Raw genomic sequence first — 12,407 nt, 5'->3', positions numbered from 1 at the left:
AATCTGTTTATGGGGAAGTTAGAGGCCACATTCCTGTCTGAATCCCACTTAAAACCCCTCCTGTACAAAAGGTACATTGACGATATCTTTTTTATTTGGACCTACAATGAGGATGAGCTCCTCCACTTCATCGACTGTTACAATTCTGCACACCCGAACATCAATTTTACTCACACCTACTCTCAAGAGAGCATAAACTTCCTGGATGTGACCGTGACAATTGAAGACGGTGAACTCACGACAAAGCTGTATCGGAAGCCAACAGATCGCCAGCAATATCTACATTACCAAAGCGATCACCCACGTCACTGTAAGAATAGCATTCCTTATAGCCAGGCCCACCGTTTCAAACGAATCTGCTCAAAATCGGAAGATTTCACTACCAACGCCAAAAATTTAAAAACCATGCTGGAGGGGCAGGGGTACCCAGCTCGTGTAACTGATGACGCCATAAAAAAGGCCGAAGCACTCAACCGCGTGGACCTAATTGCGAACTGTCCCCCACAACGCGACTTACAACGAACAGACCTATGCTTAACGTACAGCACCAACTTTCCTAACGTAAAAAACATCTTGAAGCGGCCCTACAACATTCTCGGACAAAGTGAACGCCTCAAACGGGCGTTTCCGTCCGTTCCAGGCGTCGTCTACCGACGATCCCGGAACCTCAAAGACACACTCGTGAACGCAAGGACAAATTCATTGTCCGCGCATAATGAATGCCGGCCATGCCTGAAACCGCGGTGCCTTGTCTGCAAGGCAATGCAACAGACAAGCATTGCTCAAAGCTCCAACTCAGAGTACTCTTTAAAAATTCGCGGGAACATGACGTGCGACACTTCCAATGTGATTTATTTGATTGAATGCAATGTGTGTCGAATGCAATATATAGGGCAAACAGGGACCTCTTTCAGGCTCCGGTTCAATAATCACAAAGCGCACGCCAAAACGCGCCCGACCCTGCCCCTCTCCAGACACCTCAGCCTTCCAGATCATTCTTTCGACAAACTAAGCGTCACGCTCTTAGAGACGGGGTTCAGACCGGGAACGTTCTCAAACCGGGAACGAGAACAACGTGAATCATACCTCATATACCGATTCAATACAATCAAAAAAGGTATAAATGAGGACCCAGGCACACTTGCAGCGATTAAAACATTGTCATCTACCTAACCGTATCAGTGGCGCTGTGGGTGTAGCCGGAACCGGACTCTCGAAATCACATGCACGTGAGCGTTTGTTCAGTGGATTTTTCCCACATTGCTGATGTCTTTCCGTTTTTGTTTTCATTTTTATTCCTTCTCTCCTTTTCCGCTCTTCGTGTTCACTCCTATCCTTTTTTTTTCTTAATTCTCTCTTTTAAAATCTTGTGTTATAACTTTGAAAACCTTTTCTATTTCTAAATCTCCGTCACAATCTTACAATTAAGTAACGTTGCTTAGTGTCGGTGCTGTTTCAGCAATAACTTCTGTTTACCTTCTCCCCAAAACACGTGTTCGAAAATTGGTTGGGGGATTTAAACGTTTGGATATGGCGCATAACCCGGAAGATAAGCAATACAATTTTGGGGTCTGCGTTATTACTCGAGCGCACATATCTTTGCCGCTGTTATCACTATTCGCCCCCGCGGACTGGTTACATTTTTGACTGCTTGCAAATCTATTTTTCCCTCCCTTGCACCTACAGTCGTCTTCTAAGCCCGGCTACCGAACCATCGGGGTTTATTTTCTCCGTTTCGCCCCCCCATCCCGTTGAGCAGCTTGCGTTCTGGTTTGGCTGTTTTCCCCCCCATCCCCCACTAAGCGGAGGGGAGACACCGACGACGCACGGGTTGTCGCTGAACTGCAAAGTGGCAGCTCTTAACAAAGACCTGAAAACTCGGCCTAGCGCCCCGTTCTCGGAAGGCGTCCGTCCGGCGAGGGAAAGGTGGAATGGTGGCGGACCGTTTCCTTCTGCACGAACACAAAACGTCCTTTAATTGTCTCAGCTCCGGGAACGGGCCCATAAACGGGCTGTAAAATGCCTTGTTTGCACTTTCCGATCATATGGCGGGACACTCGCTTTCAATGAACGGAAACGCGATCCCTCGGAGCGTCTGGGCGTTAGCATGGTGACGGCTAGCGGCGGAAGATATACTGCCTTCTCTCCTTTGTTCTACAACCCCACTTTCGGACGCTGTTGAGCTTTTCGCGTTTCCGCCACCACTCGAATTCCTGTTCAGTGCTCTTTCATCTCCCTTTCTTCCTTTTTTTTCTTTTTTTTTTCTCTCCAACTATCTTGGCGTCTCTCTCTTCGTTGTTCATTTTTTGTTCATTCTTCCAATAAGGAAGATTCCCGCTTCGTGTTTGTGTTGTTCACGTATGTTTGTGTGTGGTATCGTTGGCCATTCGTAAACCCGCTTTCCACTTTCAACATATATGCTCTCTTCCGAAACGACCGAAGCCATCATTCCTGTAGAAGACTTGTTTCGAAGTCGAAACGTCGAAATAAACCCTCCGTTGTTGCTGTTACCGAGGTTTCTTACTTTGTGTTCACCACGCCTTCGGCCCCATCGCCAGCATGCCAGTTGTTTTTATATATATATATATATATATATATATATATATATATATATATATATATATATATATATATATATATATATAGAGAGAGAGAGAGAGAGAGAGAGAGAGAGAGAAGGAGAGAGAGAGAGAGAGAGTTAAGAGAAAATGTTCCTGGCATTTTCTACACTTTTTTTCTCCACTTTCTTTCTTTCTTTCCTTCAAAATTTTTTATCTGTTTCAATGACCTACCACATCCTCCCCTTTGCTTTCCGAAGTTTGCTTGACTGCCAACTCTTATTTCTGTGTTATTTCAATGAGGCCCTTATTTCCTATTCTGATTCACTACATGCATAGCGAGGGCCTCTGTTCTGGCAGTCTTGGTGCCATAGGAAGCTTAAGAGGGTTCAACGCTGGTCGACCACTCTTGACATGTCGTAGACACTCGAGCCACGGCCCGGGGGTTAACAAGAAGGTTCCCTTCACCCCGAGTAGTCTGAGTGGCGCTGGCTACCACCCCCAAGCATGGGAAACAAAAATACCTTAACATACCCCAGAAAGTGGAAGGGATAATGCCCCCGCTCCCCCCCCCCCCCCCCCCCCCCCCCGGTAGCGTAGTGGTCATCGCACCAGACGGGTATTCTGGAGTTTGTGGGTTCGGATCCCAACTGGCGGGCATTTTTTCTCCACTTTCTATCTTTCTTTCAAAATTATTTATATGTTTTAATGACCTATCCCATCCTCCCCTTGTTTCCGAGGTTCTCTTGACTGCCAACTCTTATTTCTGTTTTTATTTCAACGAGCCCCTCATTTCCTATTTTGATTCGCTACATGCATAGTGAGGGCCTCTGTTCTGGCAGTCTTGGTGCCATAGGAAGCTTTAAGAGGGTTCAACGCTCGTCGACCACTTTTGACATTTCGTAGACACTCGAGTCACGGCCCGGGGGTTAACAAGGAGGTCCCCTTCACCCCTAGTTGTGCGAGTGGCGCTGGCTACCACCCCCAAGCACAATAAACAAAAATACCTTAACACAAATGTCCCAGAAAGTGAAGGGGAAAATCGCCCCACCGGTAGGGTAGTGGTCATCCCACCAGAACGGTATTCTGGAGGTCGTGGGTTGGGATCCAACCTGGCGGGAATTTTTTCTCCACTTTCTTTCCAAATTCTTTATCTGTTTCAATGACCTAGCACATCCTTCCCTTTGCTTTCCGAGGTTTTCTTGACTGCCAACTCTTATTGCTGTGTTATTTCATCGAGCCCCTCATTTCCTATTCTGATTCGCTATATAACCTCAGTAACCTCAGATTTGCTGATGACGTTGCCCTGCTAAGTAACTCGGGGGACGAATTGCAAAGCATGCTTTCCGCACTGGGCGAACAGAGTAGAACCGTGGGCCTGAAAATTATAATGCAGAAAACTAAAGTAATGATCAATAACCTCGGGACAGCACAGCAGTTTGAGATAGATAACGAGGCAGTGGAAGTGGTAAGCGAATATATATACTTAGGCCACGTTGTGACCCACATCCCAACCATGAGGCGGAGATAATTAGAAGGATCAGAATGGGGTGGGGTGCATATGGCAGACATTCTCAGATAATGAATAGCAGCCTACCATTGTCGCTGAAGAAGAAAGTGTATGACAGCTGCATCTTACCGGTACTCACCTACGGGGCAGAAACTTGGAGGCTCACTAAGAGGGTTCAACTTAAATTGAGATCGACTCAGCGGGCAATGGAGCGGAAAATGATAGGTGTAACATTAAGGGACAAGAAGAGAGCGGAGTGGGTCAGGGAGCAAACTGGTGTTAAAGACATATTAGTAGAAATTAAGAAAAAGAAATGGACGTGGGCAGGGCATATAATCATAGGTCGGCGAACTCACTCGTGAGTACACTCATTTGTACTCATTTGTACTCAAACTCACGAGTGAGTACGATGATGAGTGATCACACACCCAGAAAAAAACAGTGAGTACGATGACGAGTGAGTACAGGGGTAAGTCCACTACTCGTGAGTACAGTACTCATGAGTACACTACTCATGAGTATGAGTACTCATGAGTTTGAGTACTAATGAGTATGAGTACTCGTGAGTACACAGTACTCATGAATACACAGTACTCATGAGTACACTGTACTCATGAGTATACAGTACTCATGAGTATACAGTACTCATGATGGGAAACAGCGCAAAAACAAAACTTGGACAAGAAAGACAACGGGACGAAGCGCTACTAGCAACTGAAACGTTTAATCGTCAAAACACAAATATATACACCTACTCATGAGTGCTGTGTACTCATGAGTACACAGCACTCATGAGTACAATACTCATGAATACTGTGTACTCATGAGTACTGTGTATTCATGAGTATATGCACTCCTGAGTACAGTGGTGCAAACAAGTTTTATCACGAGCTCGAGTCCGGACGCGCGTGTACGAGTCGCAAACATTTAGCGGTGCCGCTTGCAGCTTAACTGTCAAGGATGGTAAAATTACACAACGAAAACTGCACCTCCCTCCTTCCCCGGTCCCTGTTTGGCGCTGTAAGCGTTTTTCGGCGGTCGCTCGAAAAGGGGTCACGGTGAAGAGGGAAAAAGGACGGGGAGAGGGCCCGGCGGGAAATGCGGCCGCACTTGCTCTTCTCTGATGGGACTTGTTGACTGCCGCAGTTATTTTTGTTGACGCGGCCTGTGAACGCGTGGCGGCTTCATTGCGCTTGCTCCCTTCCAATTGTTTTAGGGGAGAGGCGGTGGAGGCTGCTAACAACGCACGAACTAGGCGTACTGAAGTACCTCTTTTTCGGTCTTCAGAAGTTTCCGTAGACGCATGTCACGCTGTGTAGTCGTTTCGTGAGCCGAACCGCTCATTTCAACAGTCGCAGTTAATTTACTTAATTTACGTAAATCATGTCAAACCGACTGCGTGGTTTGTAACGTTCGCTGTGCTTATTCAAGCGACAGTTTGGCTGATGTACGTGCGCCCATATGGTTTTATTAGGTTCCCGTTTTGAAACATTTTGCTCAGGTTCGCTAGTAATATGGTCTCGTGTAGTGCCATTTACAAGTGAGCATATAGCCCCACCGTGCACTACGGCGTGCAGGCGCGGCGGAGGAATTTGCCCCAGCAATGGAAATAAAATATCCGAGTACACCTAAGCACGTTTGTGAGTTGTGAATCGGACATCATAATACCCAGTTCAACGCGTGCGGCGCCTTGTTTAGCCTCGCATATTTTGTCGAAGAGCTCTATCATCTTGCCCTGGAGGAGCATTTTGCTTTCGAATGGCTTTACTTTCGAGTGGCAACCCGATTCGCCGCTTCTCGTTTATGCCACCGAGTAATGAGGGCGCTGACGATGATGGTGAATTTCGGTGGTTGTTATTCTCCTACCTTCCCTACTGTTTACAGGCGTGGCGACCCCCCCTCGCTAGCAACTATACCGCCGAGTTTAAGCTCGTACTGTGAGAGGCCTCGTCAAGGAATTGTTTTGAATTGATGAACGCGAACGCTAGACGCCGGGATGGTCGCTTAAGCTCGCATCTTGGAACGTCTCGTAAAACATGTGGATTGCACATAACGACGTCACCGCACTTTTTGATCGATCGCTGTCAGCTTCATCCGCGTTGCTCGAGATAACAGCTGCATATTTCCACTGTGCAACCAACCCACCAACACGGCAATACAGTGACGTCAGTGCAAGCTATCACGCCTCCGAAGAACGCGTCTACAAACTTTGTTCTCGAGTACACAAAGCACGACAGAGCAGTTCTACGCAGCTGTAACGGCTGCCAAGTACCGGCAGCAACTGGGTGCCCTGCGGCCCTCGACTGCGACCGATACCCTCTCCATGCCCCCCCCCCCCCCCGAACGCACACACACACACACACTGTCGGGACTGGGCCATTCTAGCTCAGTCACCACTGTTCGATTCACTTCACTTTATTTCCTTAAAGACCCCACAGGGGGGTGTTACATAAGGGGCGCGTTGTACAACATAGATACAGAAGCCACAGGTTAACAATACAGATGCATGGATGTTGCGACCTTGCCCTGCTCAGTCCGCCATCGACGCGGCGCAGAGGAGAGCCATGAAGTTGTCGAGCCGACGGTGATTTTAAGCTGCATTCATATACAATATATACAAAGTTAGCAAGAGCGTAACATGGCTCGCACAAAGGCACTTCTCAACTCAGTGCCTCCGATGAAATGGCGCCGCACAGCCGCTGCTTCAGGGCTGGCTTTATACCCCCGGGGTTCCGCCGCAGCCGCGTGCAGTTCGAATCTTTCCAATCAGGACTATCACTGGCCGCAGTGAATCCTGCGAATGCAGGCGAAGTGATTGCGTCAGCCGACCCACGAATGCGAAAGGGGAGGCGACTCAGCGGCGCCGTCTCCAGAGTCTACTCGTCGCTGCGTGTCTTTTGCGGGCCGATCGTCCCAAGCATGATTTGGTGCGGCCGTCTCGATGGGAAAAGGAGAGTAGACTCGGCGGCGCCGTGTGCCGCCAGTTGCGGCACGTCTGCCGCGGGCTGGCTGACCGAGGCGCGACTCGGGCCCAGACCCCGGCGCTCGCGCGCCACGTGTGCCCGGAACTCTTCGAGAGTGAGGTGTGCAGCATGTGTGCGCGGGCGACGGCTACCTTGGCCCACATCATGTGGGGCTGTGACAGTGTTGAGGACGGTGCGTACCCGCCGCGTGTGAGACAGTGTGTGGGCTCTGCGGAGCCGAAGGACCACAGATGGGCCGTCTAGCAGCTCGAGGCAGCTCTGGCCCTGCAGAGGCGAAAGGGAACCCATAGAGGGAGCCCGAGTAGTCCGAGCGGGGCCGGGGTTAGCCTCGGGATCTAGGCCCGACACACGCCTATAGGACTGTATACGTAGTGTAAGACGGGGGAGCACCGAGCCCTGCGTGGCCGGATTTGCTCCCCCCGTGCCGGACGCTTTGAATAAAGTCTTTTCTCTCTCTCTCTCTCTCTCTCCCTCGGCGCGTCGCCAGATGCAGCAAATTTGTATCGGGCGCTCTGGTTAACCACACACACACGCATAGAAAAATTAGTGAGCAAGATCAGACCCGTGTGGGTTTTGGCCTAGCTGTTAACGGAAATAGACACAACGACGCGTAGCGCCCGTCCTGTCCCTTTTTCGCGGCGGGACCTCCCTCTTTGGCTTTTCGCGTGCTAGCCGGTTTTCGTCTTCCTGTTTATCTCTTACTTTGCGGGCTGGCGGCGGTTGCGAGGGATACGGTTGCTCAATGTTCGCAGAATTCGGAAAAGCGGCTGCAGCGTCTCTTTCCAGATGGTTTTAAAGACGATAGTCTTTCTTTGACCACTTGAGCGCGACAATGGGCCTCCTCGATTTACCAGTCCTGGACGGTCCGCGGGCATTCCGAGGACTGCGTCCGGACCGGAGCTCCCATAGGAATACATGAGAAAATCGAGCGCCGGATCGCGTCTCGGGCAGTCCGCGGACGATCCGGGACTGATAATCGAGGAGGCCCAATATTGGCCTGTCAGTCTGTCTGTCTGTGTCCGCCATAAAGATAATTCATCATTGCAACTTAATATCACGCCCCGCTGTACACATTGGAGCTACTGGGGTCGCCGTTAAGTAGCTTCATGTACATAATGCGCCCTCTCTAACTGGCCAACTGCCCCGCGATTCAGCCCACGATTCAAAACGCGAGTGCGTACGTCCCGTTTCTCTCTCTCCCGTGTACGTGCCTTCGCGCTGTGAGAAGCCCTACGACAATGCACCGTGTAAGACGTTTTCTTCTCGGGCTCGTCTGTCCCGATGTATATGTAATCTCAGTATTTCTAATTAGTTAAACATTTTATTTTTTTCTGTTGAGTCTTTCATTCAAGCCACGACGTAGCTAAGATGTTGCAGTCGACAGGATCATGATTTAAGGCCGAGCGGAGGACGAACGGACGAACAACCTTTACGGACCGCACAACGACTACGAGAGTGCAGCACGCAGACATGGGGCACCGATGCACTCCGCGCCATCGGTGGTCGACACAGTGCTGACTTCAACGGAACGCTACGTCCTATGCTCTACGAAGAAACAGCAGTTCGTGAGCGCACTACGATTACGAGGGCTACCCTGCTCTTGCCGTAAGGACGACATCATCTTGCGCCTTCTAGAGGACAACGAAGAACATCGCCATCTCTCTAAAGGAACGAATGTGCCAACGCTACTTCAGGCTGCCTCCAACAACAAACAGCAGAGGACCCTGCAAGCGGCGCTGTTTGAGAGCAGAAGGCTGCGCGATGAACAAGAAAGTTTTCTGAGACAACTGGCGCAAGTCGGCCGCACGTTTTCCACGGTGCCTGGACTGCACGAGATCCGGGCACAGGCAGAATGCACGACGACACGCACATGAACGAGACGACGCATGCAAAATTGTGATTGCGTGCTCACCGGACCTTTCCCAGGTAATCGCCACGATTACGGAGACGCATCGTAGGTCAGTGCATTTCTGGCGAGATCACGAACACACGTTGCTCTGCTACATCGCCCACGAGCTACATCGCCCACGCGCAGGTCCTTCCAGCAACGAGCAACGAGACGCGCAACGTTCCTGTCACCTGCTCTTCCGGTACAGACGAACACGAACGGAACGCTGAGAGCACGGAACGCAACGGAGCCGGTACGAACATTTTCCGCACGTGCTGTCCCGGCGCGGGTCCACGCAACCAACGACATCGCATTCGGATTGGTGGATATGGCCACGACAAGCGAGCAAGACGGACGTCGCCCGAAATGCACCATACGTGGCGAACGACCGCACCCCAATTATAGGGGAGTTTCCTAGATAAAACGAGACGCACAGCGCACGAAACGCACCAGAAGTGACGAACGACATCCAACTTGAACCAGTGGAGCTGACCACGGAGAACGAAATGCACAACGCACGGAACGCCACCAAGCCAGCACACACGGAGGAAACTGCTGTTCGCGACATCCTCCGCTCCCACTGCAGGTGCTATCCGGACTTGGCCAGCGAATGTTACAACCGCAGAAATCACCTGGCCACAAGCAACAAAAGACCCAGCGCACGCGGTTCAACCCTACTGGAAAGTACGAGCTCTCCTACACCCGCTGCTCCCTCCCGAGTCCAGCGGACGAACGACATGACACTCGTGCAAGTAGGTCCGTCAACGAGCAACGACACGGCCAGCGCATGCGGCATGTCCGAGCCAGAATTAACAAGATCACCGGCACCCGCACTCCGATCGAGACTCACACCACAAACACCATTTCGTACAAGAGGACGCAACCGCGAGCAAGCGGACTCACGATAAACGGAGCCTGCTTGTATGGGAGAGATAGCGATTATAGCATTCTCAAAACAACGGGCAAAAGACGAGGTTTTGAGTGACGACACGGACACGGCAAGAACGGCAACGAATGAACCCGATCCAGACGAAGCAACGAATGCCATGACCATGAAGTCACGCTTGCGACGCCGAGGAATGTGGGACCGAACGGACGGCACGAACTACGCCCGCTTCCCCACCACAACGGTTTCACTTCCGAAACAACCACGGCGACTCCGAGCACGGAGCCGCAACGACTTTGACCGATCAGCCATGCGACCCTACGAAAACGCCCCACTACCACACACTAAACAAAAAGCCAAACGGCTCCCGCACCATACGGAACGCACACGTCAATTCAAGCAACGTCCTCAACGCGCCGAACTATACCATCCCTACACAGCGCAGCTCGCCACCGGACAAACCAGACGTCTACGCCCCCACATGCATCAAGCACGCGACGAGCTACACGAACACAATCGCCGACGGAAGCGGCGAAACCAACGCAACGCCGTAAACACTGTCAAGTTCAGGTCTGACGAAGTGAATCCCACGGCACACACAATTAAATCAAGCAGATTTGAAATTCACCGAAACTCAACGAGACGAACACCCTCTTAACAAAGTTTCTAGTATCTGGAACAACAAAAAGCAAACGCCAGCATCGAGCAACAAGCGGACAGTGATCTGGATACGAACGGACGTCAATCTACGCGAACGCTTAATTGTGCCTGGGGGCAGGCGCATTTCGGATTCAGAGCATGATTAGGATACGTATCAGCGCGCTCGGAAACGAAAACGGACGACAAAAGCTGCCACCCGAAGACACGCAGAAAAACGCAGTTTACGGCCACGGCCGCACCGACAAGCCCCGAGCTCCCCTGAGCCCGACCCGGCCTGAGAACAAGACGAGACGCCAGGCGCAACGCGAGTGCTTACGTTCCGTTTCGCTTTCTCAACAGTGTACTTGCCTTCGCACAGTAAGTCGCCCAACGACAGTACACCGCATCAGACGTTTTCTTCCTCTGTCCTAATTTATATGTAACCTGTGTTTTTCTAATCAATAAAACAATTTATTTTTTCTACTTAGTCTTTCATTCGAGCTACGACCTAGCTAACAGTGCAGATAAGTTGATTATTCGTGAGTAATACAAATTGAGTACTCATGAGTAGAGACCGGAAGTTTAGGCACTAAAAAAACGGGTTTTAGGCGCCTATTGAAGGCGCTCAAAATTGAAATTTAGGCATATATAGGCACTAAGTACTACCATATAGGCATATATAGGCTCGAATAATATTTACTCAGGCGGCGTATTTCAGTGCAATTTTTCGGTTTAGAGTAAACACAGGCTACAAACATCGGTATTTTGAAAATGCAATTTTATTTTCTTCATAAAACACTCAAGGGTGACGATTTCAAGATATCTAGGGTGACGCAACACTGTGCGAAAGGCTGTGGAAGCAGTGGCAAACAAGCACCATCTCCAGGTTTTCGGGCTTGAAGTTGTGCCTTCTGTCAGTCAATATCGTCTTGTACGCAGAGAAAGAACGCTCCACATCCACTGAGGTTAGCGGAGCGTACTTGTACTTTGGCACGTTGGATGTTTTGATTCCATCTGGAATCGCGGTATGTCCGCCGCTCAAAACCTCAGACAGTTCCGTCAGCGTCGAAAATCCGGGATTTCTGTCCAACACAGACTTAAGCTTCTCTATAGCTCTGTCAGCAACCGGTCCCCTGGGAGCACTAGCGAACCTTTCCTGTGCGTCCAAAATCAGCTGAATATTTTCAGTCATCGTTGTGCCCGAACTTTCAAGTTTCTGTATTGTTGTTGCCAAGAACGTGAAATGGGCACACAAATAGGCCAAGTCACATGCAAGTGTAACATCATGTAGAACCTTCTGGGCCCTTCTCACGGCGACACTCTCATCTTCAGCAAAGCTGCTTACAACAGCCTTGACACCGTTTAAGTGTTGGTTGTAGTATTCCACTGCCGTCAGCCAAGTTCCCCAGCGGGTAACAACAGGCTCCGGTGGAAGAGGTACACCCGGCAGCTGCTCCCTGAAAGCACGAACGCGGGAAGGAGCCTTGAGGAACACCGCCTTCCCTACAGCTATCAGTTCGTTGACCGAACTGAACGACTTTCGTAGCTCTTCACACACCCGATGAATCCCGTGAGCAAGACAAGTGACGTGCAATAGTTCTGGGTAAAAAACCTTGAGAAGTGCACCAGCCTTAAGCATATAAGCTGCTGCATCTGTGTAGAGCAGCAGTACTCGGTCGTCGTGGGCTCCGGAGGGGTACAGAAGCTTCAATAACGAGTTCACGAAGCGGGCGATGGTCTCTCCGCTAGTTTTTTCTAGCTCTTTTGAGCAAACCAGGAAGGGTGTTGTTTTCTCTTCTGCGTCAAGCTTTCCGACTACAAAGTGACCGAGTACTCGTCCGGTGACATCTGTCGTCTCGTCCACAGAAATCCAAATGTGGAATTCACCGATTTCTCTTCTAATTTCTTGTAGCGTCTTCTCGTACAGTGGTCGCAGGTACTC

This window comes from Haemaphysalis longicornis, unplaced genomic scaffold, assembly GCF_048455015.1.
Source record: "Haemaphysalis longicornis isolate Haplotype H1 unplaced genomic scaffold, Haemaphysalis longicornis Haplotype H1 scaffold_2, whole genome shotgun sequence".
Taxonomy (NCBI): domain Eukaryota; kingdom Metazoa; phylum Arthropoda; class Arachnida; order Ixodida; family Ixodidae; genus Haemaphysalis; species Haemaphysalis longicornis.
Note: the sequence above shows the minus strand (reverse complement) of the source record.